Below are 12728 nucleotides of genomic sequence, written 5' to 3' on the forward strand. Positions count from 1 at the left end.
CTGGTGGGAATACTGTATCAAAGGTGTAACAGAAAAGAAAGGGATTTTACACTCAGTAAAAAGGGGGAATAATTGTTCTAGTCTTGCACAAGAGTAGTGGATGCTTTGACTGACACATTCATTCTAAATTCATAGACCATCTTGAGAATGTGGTCTTGTAAACACACTATCAGGAGATAAACTGAAGTATGGACTTGAACAGACTGGACAGCTAAGCCGTAATTGTCTGTGTGCATATATATCCTGCAGCAAATGGGTACTGCTCTTTCATTCAGTTTGAATGAATAACATTTGATTAAATGAAAGAAGGGTACAACTACTTTGCTGCAGGGTAAGAGCAGTCTGGGCACTTTACCACAGAGCTGTTAAGGTCTGGAAATTCAGATCTAAATTGTTTTCTGGCAGATTATTTGTCAGAGCAAGCAGCTGCGAGATGAACATACATGGATCACCAAAACAATTCATCCAGCCTTTGACCTCCTAAACAAGGCATGAGAGAAGTCAAGGAGTAGTGTAAATTAAAGCTGTCCAAGTTTAGATATGGACAGATTTTCTTTAGGTGAAATATATGAACAAAGATTTTCTAATGATAAGAATAAGAATTTGGCAGGGTTTAGTAGTATTTTTTGCTATAAGATTTTGTTACTGTTGTAGCTTGTGTTAACATGCTGAACATGACTAGTTTCAGAAATAAACATTTTAAGTTTATTACAAGGTAATTTGTAATGGGCTCTAATGCCTTAAAGAGGAACTGTCATTTACATTCCCTTTTGACCAGTGGTAGATTTCTGTAGCTTAAGGAAAGAAAACATCCTTCCCATCTTCCTCTTCTGTGCCATCACCACCTCCTCGAGTTCTCAAAATGCAAACTCCATATGGACAGGAAAGAGAGATTTCTGGCTGATGCTAATTAACTGGAATGTCCTGGCTAAATGCATGTGTGCCAGACCAGATAATTTTATTTTAAAAGCCAATTACAATGAGCATTTTGCCTGTTTAAAGTTACCAGCCATGCCATCAGTTTGTGCCTTAAAGCATACGGAAGCTCGCTCGTTATTCTTAGTCATACAAGAGCCTGTTCATTTTCTGAATTTATTCTACATATGGCTTCATGTGTTGTTGGATTTCTTGCTATGCCATTTTTTCTCTACAGTGTATTGCTTCTATCTTCTTTCTAGAGAACTCTGAGAAGCCAGAGCCTATGGATGTATCCTAATCTTCTGTTTTATCCACTAATCAAAGAAAGAAGGTGCATTAAAAGAAAATTCTTGTTCTCCCCTTTCTTTTTATAAGTCGTGTCATACCAGTCTTCACAACATGACTTCCAGATTTATCTCTGTCTCACCAAGCCCTAGGTACAGATGCCCCCACCCTTCTTCAACCTTCCTCTTGCCCAGTGTGAAGGCCATCCAGCTTGCTGGGATGCATCCATCCAGCTGCACTGCCTAACACACCTGCTGGCTCAACCCTCTGCTCAGTGTTCCTGCAATCATCTGGGACAAGAGAGCATGCTTGGGAAAAGGCAGAGCAAAGAGGGTTTGCAAAGGCATAGTCTTAATTCTTCAGGATGCTTTCTCAATCTCTCCAAGATACTTTTGAGTCACATAATCAAATTATCTGCTTAGGAAAAAAATATGCCTAATTAGTTTTGTTAAAATTAACTTTTAAAACTAATAACAGAGAACCAGTTTCCTGTAGAGAGATAAAGCTGTTACAATCACTGTAATTTTCACAAGACTTGCATAAGTAGTGAGCTAGTTAATTTGCATCCAGATGAAATTCGTGGTTGCTTAGTAAAGGCTGCAGGATCTGACTATGAAACTAGCTAGAAGCCTGGACTAGCTTCAGTGCTTCCTCAGCCATTTTGATATCTTGAAGTAACTTTTCAATTTCTAGCCTAGGTGTACGTATCTAATCTGGCACTATGGGAGTATTAATTACAGGTATAGTCTGAGAGAAAGAGGTCAGTGCTTCCTTTTCCTGTTAAAAATCCTTCATTTGCTCTGAAAAAGAACCATTCTTTCCAGGATACTGTTGGCCTGCTCCAGTGAATTTCTATATTGGTCTGTCATGGTGTCCAGCCAAGGACAAGATGAAGTAGGGTCTATCACATGGGAGTATTATCACAGTGTCAGAATTTCCATTATAAATCCTATTTATAACCACGTCATAAATATTTGTTCCATGTTGAAATTCAGCTAACAAAGAACTGAGAACTTTCCTTACAGTGCTAATTTTCAGTTGAGTATGGTGATCTATTTTGAAAGGATTTTATTATGCTAGTGGAGATTTAAATTATGTTTAAAAGGTTAGGTTTCTCCTGTTACACTTTTAACATGTGATGTGGACCATTAGAGTAAAATAATGTTTGCAGCTGCATTCTGTGTTTGTCAAGGCCACAGAAAGAAATGGCTAGTATAAATGACCTTTTATTCCAAGAAGGTGTGCAAAATTTAAGACTTACTTAAAATTAGAGAGACTCTAGGGAGATAACCAAAACAGGAAAATCTAATTCATATTATAGACCAGAGTAATGTAATGTTCAGAATGATGTGGAAGACCATGTTGAGAATTTGGAGAAGATGAAAATTTCTGCCTATTAGTTCAGTAATAATTATTCATTCAGATCATTGTCTGAGCAGTTGTAAAATCTGGAGCTGAAACACAGCCAGCATGGAATTGGTAGTTTTTGTATGGTGAAATTAAATAGGATGAAGATTGTAAAAGAAAGGTAGAGAGTCCAAGAATAATTGAAGGTTATTTTCCTTGAAAATAACCTTGGTTTAAAAATGAAAGAAAAATACGGATGAATTAAAAGGATAAATCACAGATGTTAACAGATGAGAATTGTTCCAGAATAGGAGAATGGTCACCTGTGTGAGAGATGCTGAAATGTGACTAAGGAAATCTCAGAGGTTCCTCAAAACATATCAGATGAAGAGCAGAAAGTATTTTGTCAGAGGCAGTTGCCAAACTGAAGAGTATGGGATAGATTTGCAGAAGAGGAGCAGTAATGGATATTGCAGACTTAGACTTTAGAAATTAAAACTTAGATCACTAATGTGAAAGGGAAGAAATGACACTGTGTGAGGTCAGAATGGTAAGTGGCATGGTGAGTGGGGTTTCTCTTACAATACAAAAGAACATGAGCATATCAGAAAGAAGCCAGATTTTGATGCAAGACTTAGCAGCTCACATACCCTGGTATTACCAGAATCAATTTGATTGTTGTATTTCTGCAGTTCTGACATTTGCAGTGCAGCAGTCACTTCAGGCTCTTATGCTTTATAATTAACTTCAATGCTAGATACAAGAAATTAATTTTGCTTGAAGTGTGGTACCGCTTAATGAGTACTGTTTTTGAAAAATACTGGATTAACTCTCAACCCTCCAAGAAAATTCATAAAGCCATATATTTCAAAAGTAGTAAATTTCAAGTCTCCTTATTTTACTCCTGATTTTGCATCTTTCAAGTTCATAATTTCAAGTGTATTTTCTATAAACATAAGATGATAAAGGAGATTTCTAAAAAAATTAAGTCTGACATCATATCATATAATCATGAATCCCTTAGAAATATCTGGAGTTTTAATTAAAGGAAGTAATGCATCTCTAGATCTGTAGAATCAGTGGAGTGTGAAACTGTCTAGTTATTTCCATGTTATTTTGCCTATCAGTATCTTTGCCTAACATTGGTTTATTGCTGACATACATGTATTTACTGTCTTCCTGGTTTTGAGCCTTTTTGGAACATATTCCACTGCCATAAGAAGCACTGACATCTACAACCCAAGCCTGAGTGCATATCCCAGGCTGTGTTTTTTTCTGTAGTGGAAGAACAGAAGAGTGTTCTCAGAAAAACAGGCACTGTCTCTTTATGAAATAGAGGTTAGACAACACAAAGGTTAGAAGGGCTTTGGCAAAAAATTCACTTGGTTGTTGAATTTACTAAAAAACAGTTCTTAAGACAGGCTGACAGACTTAGAGAGCAGACCTGAACCTGCTCCTGTTGAGGTCAGTTGCCAAACTCCCATGGAGCAGGATAGCCATGCACTTGAAATGTGATAAGAGAAGTAGCTAATACCCTTCCAGGCTGTATATTCAGAAGCACGTCATGGAGAGTGGTCCCTTCTCTCTGCATGATCCCAGTGACCCTGAGTCTGAAATCATGTGTAGAACTTTGGGATCATCATGTCAGAAAGATCTGAACATGCTGGGAGAAATGTAAAGAAGTGTGAATTCTGCTGAGTAAAGACAGTTATTATGCCACATTAACAGTCTCTCTCTATATTTAAAATTCATCCTCTCAGAGAATATGCAGTTGCAATGAGAACAGGATTACAGCCTTTCACTTCTGCCCATCCTTTAGGAGCTTAAAAAACTCTACTTTTGAACTTAACAGCTGCCCTAGTGCAGTTCAGATGAAGTAAAGTAGTCTCTAGGTTTTCTGTGAAAAAGCTGAAAATTTACCTTCTCAGTTATCGCCTGTGAAGCAGCCTGTGGGCTTAGAAGCATTCAAGTAGATTATAGTGCCTGTGTTACTTAGCTGGGATCATTCACATTAAATACAATTTGTGTATATTATCTAGCCTGGGAAAATGGAGCCTGTCCTAGATGCAGGAGTCATATGCATCACCATATAATCTTGACAGATTTTTTTTTAAGTTCTGTCAGTATTCATCAACAGAGAGGTAGGGTAAGTAAAGCAAGCCATAATTAAGATTGCTGGTCACAAGCAATTTCTGTGTCCATAAGCTGAAGTGCCAGTGAGGTGTTAGAGAGAGTTGTACAGCCCTCACAGTGCCCTCTACCAGGTAAGATAAATTTGTTGTATTTTTCTGATGAAATTGAACCAGAAATATAAAGGTTTACACACTGCTATGCAGATAAAGTTAAGAAATGTTGCCCTGTTTTGAGCTAGTTCAGTCACCTGCTAAAGCAGTTACAGGAGTGGAGCAGAGATTGGCTACATAGTCAGAATAAATTCATTGTTCTTAGTGCTGACTCCCAGCAGTTTTTGGTATTCATTAGTGCAGTCTTTCCTGACTTCAGATCATTCAGTATGCATGTCTGCACTTTAATGATGCATTTATAAACCTTTAGAGGAAGAAAATCTTATTTTTAGGGATTCTTTTATCCTTAATAATTCTTTAGTTATTGCATAATACAAAAATAAAAATTGCAAAAATAGTGTTTAAGTTCTGTATGCATCTCTGTTAAGGTAGGGTAACTCAAATTAATTTCAGATTTGAAAGAACTGACAGGGAGAGAAGAGGTAGTCTGGCTTTCATACCAGTAGAAATTGCATGAATATCTATTTCATCATCCTGCTGCTAGACTCACAAGTTTGTGATGTTACCTAAGATGTGAATTGTTTGGCTGAAGTCCATTTCCTTTTCTGTTGCCATTGCTGTTGCTGGCAGCTCGAGTGTGCTTGAGCAGACGTTTTGATATTTTCCAAAAGCATTGGGAGATAACATGGTGTCATATGCTTTTCAACAAATACCTGTGCAAAATGCAGAGACACTAGCTGTAAAGTAGTCAGGTCAAGAACTGTATTGTGCTGTGTAAATATCACAGCAGAGTAAACACAGAGGCATAAAAACTAGCTTTAGATTTGGCCAAAGAGTGTGTGTGTGTGTCTCTGTATGCTGGGCTGGTAAATAAGTAAGTCAAGGCTTTTGATCTCAGTCTAGTCCCTGTCAGGAAGCATTTGGTGGGGGTTTTGAGAAGGCTGCATCACTTTCATTAATGTCAAAGTCAGGAAAATAAAGCATTGGCAGATACTTCAAATATGGTAGATACATATTCTAGCAAAACTATGCAGAAGTTGTTGAGGATACTGCACAAAACTGTTTCCTGAGCAGCCTTGATATGCAAGAATTTATATGTTTGGGGTTCTTCTGAAGACACTTAATAAGCAATTTCTACCAGGAATATTTTCTGTAGGTCCTTATCTTTACTTAGCAAGAAGGGAAGGTTGCATTTCAAGTTGCTTTGAAGCTTGCTTGTATTCAGTGATGCTACCTTGTAAATTTAGCCCTAGATGGACTAGGACTCCTCAGGGAGATATGTGGATTCTGACTTTACATTGCTGAATGATGATGTGGCTTTGTCATGTTGTGGCAATAGTAAAATACCACCTTATATTCTATCTCTTTGTCATATTTTTTGGTCGTGTTAGTAGTACATTGTTTCAAGGACAGTGGGCTGCCAGATCAAATCAGAACAGTTCCATAAACTAAACACATCAATCTCCATGGTGCTCATGGATTTAGTGAGTAGCTGCTGGCACATGCTGGCTTCAGTCTTGCCTCTGGTCCAGCATGAAGACTACCAGGAATATTGCTTAAGGAAGCGGCAATGCTAACAACAGATTGAGGAGCCCTGAAAAATTGACTCCTCTCCCTCTTGTTTACATTGTAGTTTGCTTTCCTAGGCAGCCATGGTACTTCCATGCTGGTGGTGTTAAGTCCAGGAAAAAAAAAAAAAAAGAAAGCATTTTAAGTTAAGGCAGCCAAATGGAATTTTAAAATTGATCCAGGAAAGATTGTTTATTTGCCCTTAGCTAGGGAAGCTGCTTAATAGCATTTAAAATGCTGATCATACCTCACCAAAGTGCAGTTGCCATCAAAGGCTAAAAGTTAATTCAGCCATCCAGACTTGGCTTTCTTCTGCATCATGCAAGACAGTGTCAACAATCCCTTCTATTTCAATTTTTTTTCTCTTTTGTGACATGCTTTATCTATATGCCTTAGCTAATGTGGTTTTTTATTCTCTAAAGCGTTCTCAAGTACAGTTAAAGAAAGCTGTTATTCCAGGTGGCATAGCCAACTTCAGATGCAGCTGAAACAGGGCTGCCAGGCCTACATATGTGTTTTTGAATTAGGGAATTCTTAAATAACTGATCTGTGCATCACTAGGAGTAAGATATTTCTTAATGTTGCTGGACATTGACCCAACCATGAAGGAACTATTCCATGCCCTATTGCTGGATCGCTGCATCCATCAGAAGGGTAATGCAGACACATGGGATGATAACCTCTTCAAATACCATTAGGAAGTCTGTCTCCACCAAGAGGGTGGTCAAACACTGGAACAGGCTTTTCTAGAGAGATGAATGATGCCTCAGGATTGGCAGTGTTCTAGAGGCATTTGGACAATGCCCTTAATTTACCTTTTGCACAGCTCTGAGTTAGTCAGTGACTTGGACAAGATGGTTGTTCTAAGTCCCTTTCAACTAGGATGTCCTGTTCTATTTTACTCATACCTAAGTCAGGCAGAAGTGTTCTCTCAGAGCTCTATGACTCTCTAAGGACTTTGCCTTATATCCTTTAATTTCTCTAATAATCTTTAGCCCTTCATTTCCAGATCGGTTCAGTCCCGGTTCCATCTGCCGTCGTTACTAAAACCATAACCATGCTCCAGGGAGTTCATCAACACATTTTGCACATGGCATTGCACAGCCCTGCATTCAGTTGGGCTGAATTCAAGCCAGCAGCCTAGTACTTAAGAGGTTTTTTTTGTTCCCTGTTACCAGCATAACCGTCAGAAAATTAAGAAAAAAACAGAGGCAGTACTAATGATATTAATTATAGTTCTTCTCCCTCCTTTCATATCTCCACAATGAAGAAATAATAATAAACCCCATCTTTCTAAAATTTACTGAGTGTAGTTATTTGCACTTCCCTAATGACTCACTGAATCACTTCTTTTAAGAGATTGATAATTAATTATTTTTATTTCTTAACCTACAGTTACCATCCTGAGGAATTCTTCTATACTGGATGTCCTATTCTGAAAAATCCTAATAGAAGGAAGAAAGATCCTTATTAATTGATCCTCTGATCAGTCATTTGCTTTTCAAAGTTTATTAAGTTCATCAGAATAGCAAAAAAATCTTATTATGAGAGCATACATATTGTTGCTGACAGTGACATATTAGAAAACCATAAAAAACATCAGAAGATAAACCAAATTGTTATCACTGGCTTATTTCATGAACAATATGTATCAACCTGCAGTGCCAACACTAAAATATACATTTTCATTTTTTAGGACAGTTCATTTAAATACAAAAGTCTTAAGCTTTCTCTTCAACCCTATCATGCTCTGGATTTGTATTAGGGTATAATCTGTGATAAGAAACTTATTCATCATTTATTATTTCCTTCTCTCTTTGAATGTAGATTTGGTAGATCAGCTCTCGACTTTTTCAGTGAAAAGACATTTATAGTAGGCAGCAAACTTATGGCCAAAGTGCTGTGTGGGGTTTTGATTACTCAGGAGACTTACACTGTATTCCAGTTTTGACAAAGGCTTTGTCTGCATCTTTAGGCTTGTCAAAGATTTAGCAAAGCTTTGAGCCTGCTGGTACTTTATTCACAGCTGAGCACTAAATTCAGAGAGGTTATTCAGATGAAATATGTGTTTTGTGTCATTATTTCCTTTTGGGTTAGCTCTCCCATCACTAAAATGGGCTATTGGTATAAGCTTTAGTTTTGTACTTATAGATTGTGAACTTTTCAGACCAGGAATTCTCTCTCTTTTTTTTGGTTTTTTTTTTGTTTGTTTGTTTGTTTTGGTTGTTTGTGTTTGTTTGTTTGTTTGTTTGTTTGTTTGTTTGTTTGTTTGCAGAAGTGTTGAGTAGTTCAGTAAAAGGAGGCCTCTAATCTTGGAAGGTTTGCACATAGACTGCAGCATTCTGGTTCACAAGTAACTTTATGTCACCATTACCCCACAGACAGTTGTTAAACATTACAGTGAAAATGGGGCATCCTTCCACTAATAGTTCATACAGGCAAACAATCTAGGGAGTGAAGTATGTGCTTCACATTTGGAATTTATCTGTGAGCACAACATAAATTTTCTCATAATGATGAAATTATAATACTGTTTCTTATTTGGTTTACTCTTTATAGCCCTGTCTATTTGTTAACTCTCTATGTAGCACTAAAGATAGGTTACATCACATAATGTGTACTGTAGTTTAAAAAGCAGAAGTAAGCATATTTTATCTAATAAGTACTAATATATCTTGTAATTGAATCACATCACTCAGCATCAATAGTACTTTAAATATATTCATAAAAGATTATGTTCATGCATTGGTGGCATTACAATCTTTTTTTGCTTTCAGTAGACAAAAACAATTGTAATATGAAACGCTTCTTCTTTCCTGAATTGTAAGAATGGTAAGATGTTCATAAAATCACTGATGAAATTGCATGTATGCCTTTTCCCTCACTATCCTAGATGTATTCTGCCATCCTTCTCAAGCTTCAGATCTCATTCAGATCTGATGAGGCAGGTCTCTTCTTAGCCTTCTTGGGGAGCAGTGGCTGAATTTACAGTGTCCTGCAAGATGACATTTTCAGATGCTCCTTCAGCCACAATCCTGCAACAGCCCTGTGCTGCCAGTACGTGTGCCTCACTAGGCCATGGGGGAAAGCATGTGGCTGTCACCTCTTTAAAAATGCTGTGGCAGAACCAGGGCATCCTTCTCTTCTCATTTACAGGGCTGGCTGTGCTGTCACATCATTACTGGAGCCCTTCCAGGAGGAAGGACATACTACACAAGAACTTTACAAGAAATGCTAGGTTTAGAGCAAATATGGGTGTATCTTCAACCAAATCAAAGCTTCCCTCACCCCAGAGCCACCCATTAAATGCTGTTCAAGCTGACCATCAGACTGTGTGGGACTCTATGTGCATGCCTTGCACACATACACACAGTTCTTTGGCTTTCAGAGGCTATTCTGCTCAAACTCTGGCTAACTCACACTTTAATGGTGCCATCCTGTTGCTAGCATCACAACAGGTGTGAGCCAAAACCACCCCATGGCTGACCTTTATCAAGTAAAGATGCATCAGTTTTGGTCCAAGGGTAACACAGCCAGCATGTCACCATAAGAAAACACACAGGTTCATCTTACCTTTACTTGGTTAGATAACATTTCTTGGTTCTGCTTTCCAGACCAGGTTCTCCTTAAGCACTCAGTTGTATCATGTCTAGATCTACTGCTTGCTTGAACTGCAAACCAAGGAACCAGAGTGCTGTGTTTATTTCCTGATCAGATTATCCCACTTTACCTTCTTCCTACTCTCAAATTCTCTTCTCTTCTTCATTAAGACCAGCCAGCTAAGAAATGTTACAGGAAAGGATGTTAGTGACTCTCTTTACAAATTCTCTTGGCCCTTGTTTCTCTAAGCTTGTGCTGTAGATTGTAGATTGTAGTCCTTCTTATGTCTGTGGAGTCACATCTTTAACAAAGGGGACAAGGTAAATCCTGACAGCTCTTAGAAGGGAGTGGGAGCTGAGTTCTTAATGCCTGGAGTCAGTGGTTTGGACAGGTGCATAATCCAATTGTATTGGATACAGTGAACAGATGTTTAAAAAGCATTTGGACAACCTCCAAAGCCAACTTTAGCATTGGGCCAAGAATTTCAGTGTTGGAAAGGCTTGCCTGACAAGATTGGAGGCAAGGGATGGATCTCTAATATCCATATGTGATGTAGTGGGGGTGGGAGGGAGGGATGCTGTGCTGTGTTAATGCAATGGCTGAGTGTTTGGCCAGGCACCCTCACATGTTACTTGGATTCAGCATTCTCTGGTTGAGCTTAGTGTCACATAGCATCAAATATTGCCAAATACCCAGTAAAAGTGTGGCATTGTTAGCCTATTGAAACATAACTTCTTTGGTAAGCTCCAGATTATATTTTTGTTTTGCTTTTAAGTTTTCTACTTTTCACTCCCACCAGTCTCTTGGGGAGACATGGGCAACTGAGACCATGGGCTCCCTTCTATTTTCAGAAATTCTAACAGCTTGGAGGTCTCTCGATGAGAGGGATTTTCTCTGGACACCTCTTGGAGGCTTTTAGTTGATTCCAGTAAAAGATGGAGAGGGATGATAATCCTGAGGTAATTTCTGATGTCATTTTCTCATGTTTTCCTTATGAAAGTGTCTTCGGTTTTTCAAGTGGTGTCAGATATTGGTAAAAGTCAAATCTTTACATATATATAAAGATTATATATTATGATTATGATTATATATTAAGATTATATTGTAAGTACTGTCACAGTATGTGAATTTTCAGAATTTAGGCAGCATTGTGAGACTGAAGAGATAGTATTTAGATGCTTTAACCACAGCAGTTGTAAAGAGCTAGCTAATGTGAATATGTATCTGTCCATAATAAAAAATCATTGCAATTTGACAGCTCCAAGGCTTGGGCTTAAAGATTAGTCAGAGCTCTTTCAGCTATCCTTTTCTCTTTACACCCCTAATTATATCTAATGTGAAAAGATGAAAAAAGGCATGAAAAATAAAGTTTATGCATGTTAAACCCCTCAGCACTACCTTATGTATCTCAGCAAAGAAGGAAAGAAATCCCCAACACGATGGAGAATTTTTTGAATGGTGATCATACCTGGAACTTTATATATGGAAACTCCTAATTTGGATTGTGCTGCCTTTCCCTTTTACCAGGAAGATTATAAAAAGCTGTGAATCAAGTCTCTAGTTCTCTCCCTCTGTGCAGGCTTAACTCCTCAAAGCTTCCTCCTCAAATGTCATTTGAGAACAAATCCTGGCTGGTCTATGTCTAGCCTTCTTTCTTAACAGCTCCCTATTTCCACCCCTGGTTTCCAGAGATGCCAAAAATGTTGAGATTTTCCTGCTCAAAAGACCCTGTATGCCGAGTAATTCTTCTCCTTAGCAATGCTTACTTACCAGATGACTCAGTAACTTCCAAAAGCTTCATGCTGCTCTTCCTTCCTCTCATCTTCACACTGTGTAGATATGCATATGCTTCTGGCATCTGTAAAAACACTGTATCTGCCTAGCACAGTTAGAGCCTCCTTTAAACTCAAAAGCAGAAAAATGTGTGCAGACATTCTTCTCTGGGCACAGAATTTCTCTATGAGTTTTATGACTTAAAGCATAGATAAGCCTCACTTAGAGAAGAGTAAAAACAAAATCAAAGGAAAGCTGTGGTCCAAGCAAGGACAGAAGCAGAGAAACAGTTGTAATGCATTTTTCAGAAGCCATTTTTTTTAAAAAAAATTGAAAATTTCAACTATTTTGGAAAATACAGGAGGATTGTTGGCAGTTCTTTGTTCACAGAGTTCCCTAACTTCTGACTTCTTAGGGAAACTGATACTGGAATTTGAGATGTGACCTCTAGGGAGTAAAACAGAAAACATGGCCTACAATGCATACAGCATTTACAGCAATTTTCTCTCTTCAGCAGTGTTTGCTCAAGTCTTACCATTAAACAATTAAATCTGAGAACCAAAACTTGGAGCAGAGCATGTCAGCCAGTTTCTGTTTATGTTAACAGCTGTATAGACATGCACTTTGATAAGTGAGTCCTAGTAGAGAATGTTCATTTGGGTGTTTAGCTACAATTTGGAGAGAGGATGTTCTTTCACATTTGCTGCTCTGTAAGTATTTTCCTGGGCAATATTAGAGAGCTTGTATTCCTCTAAACAGGAATTGCACTAGTGACTAGAGTGGCTTACCTGGATCTTCATATGAGAGTGATTGGTTCTGGAAGACTAAGCCAGCATGTGAGAGTTCAAGGCATATATATGTGTATATAAGACAAGCTGAAATTCACCCAAAGGGGAAAAAAGCAATTCAAGCCCTTTTTCCTGTAGCTTATAAGAACAGGAGAGGCATTTCATTCTGATGGTTAACTATCTACATACCAAACAGGTACTCTGA

General features: G+C 38.1%; 1 protein-coding gene across 1 annotated transcript in view; it reads left to right on the plus strand.

The window, feature by feature from the left end:
• Positions 1-12728, plus strand: part of JPH1 (junctophilin 1) — an 81275-nt gene that overhangs the window by 58043 nt on the left and 10504 nt on the right.

This window comes from Oenanthe melanoleuca, chromosome 2 (genome assembly GCF_029582105.1).
Source record: "Oenanthe melanoleuca isolate GR-GAL-2019-014 chromosome 2, OMel1.0, whole genome shotgun sequence".
Taxonomy (NCBI): domain Eukaryota; kingdom Metazoa; phylum Chordata; class Aves; order Passeriformes; family Muscicapidae; genus Oenanthe; species Oenanthe melanoleuca.